Genomic DNA, 5,250 nt, shown 5'->3' with positions numbered 1-5,250 from the left:
AGACAATTTTTATTTTCTCATACAAACTCTGCAACTAGCAGTACTTTTTTTTATTATTCCTATAGTAAATATAAACTCTTTAATTAAGTATTCATAATAACTTGTCGATGACCTATTCCTCAGTTTGGAACCAAGAGCAGAGGCCTGGGAACAACCCACAGCATTTCCGACTTCATAGAGGTTGCCTCATATGCTTCATGCTTCATATCATGTTTCAATTGAGCCTTGAGATAGTATAGGGAATTAAAATTCTTTAAGAGGTAGCGCAAGATGCTAGGAGGTTTATACTTTCACAATTACTGGATTATATCAGCCACTAAACGCTATGGAATACAGATGATACATCGTGCAGAAGAACCTTCTCCGCTCTCGCTTCAACATTTATTTCATTGCTCACTTCCAGAAGACTATTAGAGGTTCTCATATCCTTAGTTAATCCGATCTTCTATTGATGACCTTGTCTGTCATAAACTGCTTTCAAATTGTTACCATCTTATTCTCCAACCATTTGCCAATGAAGAGGATGGCTCTAGGATTTGGCTAATTGCTCTTTCTTGTCTCCGTTTTCAATTTTTTTTTTTTGTTGGCTTCTTGAAAGGTATACTCTACAAAGGAATGAACCATTTGGCACTGGCACCAACCTTTCTTCAATGAAGGAGAATTCTTGAACGTTGCCTAGTCAATCTCTGGCTTGAATAGGTTGGTTAAGATAAGATGCAAGAATAGGTGTTGTAGGACAATTCTAAATGAATTATATTTTCTATAACAATTAAAAAGCCCACATACTTGACTTAAAAGCCGAGTACTCAATAAACTATACTGGCTCGATATTTTACTTCAGCGAACTTTGTAACTCCCAATGTATGTATGTATATGTATATATATATGAAGTATTGATTATATAGCCAAATACAAGAATGTTCATCCTATTAAATTATGAAAATATTATATATAATATTAGCAATTATGTGTTACTATAAATGTAGGAGACCTTAATTTTGCTATTGCCCTCTATAATATGAATAATTATTTGAATTTATTTCCAGTATGGCAATGGAATGAAAAGACAGTTTTAAAGATGGGCATCGCTTGGAAACTTTGATCAATGTGGAATTCAATTTGAAAAATGTTGAAGTGTTAAATTTTATCCTAGGAATAAAAAACAATATTTTATATGTAAGGTATATTCATTTATCCTTAAATATGAAATTCATCCTACATGTACAGTATTTCGATTATACATCAGTGACTTTAGAAGCTACCTGTTTTTGGAAGGGGATCATTCGTTTCCGAGCCCATAGCGCGGGATGGTTAGGCAATAATTCTAGAGAGGCCACCCATTTGGAAGGGAAACGTACCGGAAATAGGGTGGAAATAAGATTTGGTAGGAATGGGTAAAGCGGAAGCGGTGGAGCGTACATAACCACGGCCATTGCTAATGTGTAATTTACTTTAGGAGGCAGGGAATTTTTCAGCTGTCGGTTCCTGTCAGATAAGGCCTTCGGCAAACAGCTTCTTCGCCAAATATTTGCCTACAGCACCACTACAACCCTCCAATATTTTGTTTCCCATCAACAAACGGCTTATCCCAGATTCTGTCTTGTCGCTTACTCCAGCTTCTTGTGATAAATTGATCTTGACGGAATAAATAAATTATTCCTTTAAGATCACTAACTTCTGAATAGACTTCAGATGACCCCGATTTTAGGTACTGGATGATTGTGCTATCAGCGTTTGAATACTACTTCGGTGTCATAAGTCATCTTAAATATTTGACAATAACGCATTAAAAGTCCCCACTCAAAACACAAGACCTCAACTGAGAGTAATGACAAGATATTTTATTTTAGATAATTTTTTACCTCTTAATACCTTATACAAAATTACAAAACTCAATAAGCGAGACCAATATGAACCACCCCTCTGATCAAGCTATGTAATAATTTTGTTAATTTAGATAAATTATTGTAAGAAGAATGGGTAAGTGAAATTAAAAATTGAACAGCAATAATAAAAATAATGCTGATAATTTTTCTTTGAAAATTAAACATTATTCTTTCGATCTATTTTATTTCTAGTTTTACTATAAGTTACTGTAATCAGTAATTTGCTGGAGCTAAAGTAGATAAAAAAAAATGCTAGAAGTTTAAAAAGGAATTGGTAGTACAAAGGCCATTTGGATGTAAATACTCAAAGAATAATTTAAAAAAAAAATATGCAAACGATAAATAGGGAATACGTAACGGCCGTTTTAAAGAACAGAGGAACGTTTTTAAACCAATGTTTCATTTTTCATTAATTTATTAAAGGTTAATGAGCTCGAGAGAGTTTGTTATATTTTTTCACGGAGAGAGAGAGAGAATAGGAATGTTTTAATAATAATCTTTCTGTTTTTGAGAGCTTTTCTTTATTAATTAAAACCATTGATTGGAATTTTACTGTCATTTTTAGAATTACGGCAGTCTTTTACCTGAATAAAAAACTAAAAAGTAAAATGATTATATTTTCATTATTCCTTCAATTCTAATTTTTGATTGTTAACTAGGGAAGTTTATTTATTATATAGTTGGATCTGGTGAAGTTACTTCCAATGAATTATTTCATGAAAATATTTTTATTTCATTTATAATATTAATGACTTAACTTGAGATTGGTTAATGTTGTTTAAATAAATAAATTTAAATTTTAAGCATCATATTCTCAAAACATTTTATTATCTTTATAAGTTCAACGTTTTCCCCATTATCAGGTAATCTAATCTCTGTAATTAAACCTTTCTGTTTTAATATCATATAAAAGAATTCTATGTACTATTAAAATATTCAAACTACCTTAAGAATAGCTCCATTTCTTAGTCAACCATTTGTCCAAAATGATAAAAATGAATGTACTCAAAGATTTATGTTTTAACAATTTCATTAATTTATGCAACCTTCTATTTAAATTCATAGCACAATTTAATGTTTATTGATAATTAGCTCGTTGGATCAGTTATGAAACATATTTGTTGCTTGGTTACATCTTGTTCATATTTATACTTGATTTTTTTTTTTAAGGGTATTTCATTGTATTTCTATGAAGAAAATGGATAAGTAGTATGTATGTATTCATTTATTTTAATGAATTTATCTTTCTGTAATTAGATATTTAGTTTTTTTATGTTTGCAAAGTGTACATTGTGATTTATAATGTTTTTCCTCTAGTGATGATAAATTAAAGGTGTTTTTATAAAATAATCCAAAGGAGGTATCTTCACCTTATCGTTCAAATACATTTTAAATTTTTATATTGAGTTGCTTATTCAAAATAAATTATGTCTGAACCAGATTGTTCGACCGATAAATTTGGACACTTTCAACTCTAAATTTTATAAATCATTTGTGTTCGATAAAATCCAACTATACCATCTTCTCCCTTTAAATGTTTAATATTATATTGCTCATAGAAATTAAATAGTTCGAATCGTCTAATTATTATTTATATATTTATTTATATTTTATAGAAAAAGAAACAATTTATCAGGACTTTCATTTTCAATTCCAGAAACAATTTCGCCAAGATGATTTAGAATTATAACGAATGACCAAAGTGCCAATCGTGTTCCATTTTCCCTTCGCCTGAAGAATCCTTGAAGAAACATTTACCTCCCTGTCGCGATGAATTCTTAATGACGAACCTAAATGAAATGATGACAAAAACGAACAAGAGCAAGAGCCGGAGTGCTGTCGAGAGTAATTCTTTATAAATAAAAAGGGACAAGAGTGACTCCTGAAAGCTATTAAAGTTGATTTAAAGTTGTGGCACCCTGTTTTCTGATGACTCATCCTAACGATCAGCGGACCTAGTGGATAACCTGGGCCGATTGTTGGACTTTGGGGAACAATTCATTAGGAAGCGATCATCATTAGTCTCCCAGGAGAGTCTCTTAATGAGTTTAAGAGTTCCTTTAATGAGTTTAAACCTCTTCAGGATGGATCATATTTCACTCTCTCATCGGCTGTGGGGCCTGTGGTCGCTTTGTGATCCATCAGATTGCCCTCCCTTCCGCCCACAGCCCAGATAATCTCTGATTTCATTATATAACACCTCTTCTATTCGTAAGGATTTATTTACGCGATTATACTGTTTTTGATACTTAAGCTTAATAGTTTTTCATAAAGCCTGATAAATTTAAGGATTATTTTATGTATGCTATATTATTAATAAGAATGTTTTGAAGATTATGAAAAATCGGAAAATATTTTATCTTCAAGGCTAAGTTCATTCTTCACGAACTCATATTTGAGTCAAGAAGCTGTCAGGAAAATTACATTCTGTTCATTCTAGAGTGAATAGATTCGTAATACTCTTTTAGAGCTACTTATGGTATATAGTATATAGTATTAGTGCTTCTTTGGGTTAGTGGATAAATATGGAGTTTGAACATGACTACATAAATCTATCCATTAATCATCATTGCCGCAGAGACAGTATTTTTTGACCTACTACCACCTAAAAGCCTGCATGTACTGTTGTACGATTTTTCTTTTTTCAATTTTTCATTACGTAATATTACCTATAAACATAAACGTGTAATAATAATAGTGACAGATCTAACAAAACAGGATTTTGATTTTTTTTTAATTGAATGCTGAAGATAATAACAGCTCTACGGGGTGAACTTCGTACTACATGATAGTAGTGCTGCCAATTAGTAAACCCAGTCAATAGCACAATCTAAGAAATTCTTCAAATACAACAAAAATAAAAAGCTCCTATCAAAGCCAATCAGTGACATTTAGATTAAATGCACTACTAAAAAAGTATTTTTAGATTACTATATCAGATATAAAAGATATTTCAAAAGTGAATGATTGACTTCTGAAACAAGATATAACAAAACACGCAACCATCCTTTTTTTTTAATCAAAGCATCCTAAATGTCATCAGGATCATTGTATCCTTCATCATCATTGTATTCATTTACATCCTCTCGGAATTAAGAGAGCATTTGATAAAAAAAGTCACGACAATGGAAAAAAAAAATTGTTAACATTTATTGTTTATGTACCATCAAAAGTTTTTACAAATTTAGGAAGACCTTTTCAGAATGTCATTTGTTTAAAATTGCTGCATATGACTGATATAAAGTAGAAAAATGACTCATGACCCGACCTCGGATTTATATGCAATGGCCAATTTAGTTTTTATGCATTTGTTTACACAGCTGACAAAATATATTTACGAATCAGGTTATACTAAATTTTATAT

Source organism: Halyomorpha halys, unplaced genomic scaffold (assembly GCF_000696795.3).
Source record: "Halyomorpha halys isolate HHAL.00 unplaced genomic scaffold, Hhal_1.1 Scaffold667.1, whole genome shotgun sequence".
Classification (NCBI taxonomy): Eukaryota; Metazoa; Arthropoda; class Insecta; order Hemiptera; family Pentatomidae; genus Halyomorpha; species Halyomorpha halys.
Note: the sequence above shows the minus strand (reverse complement) of the source record.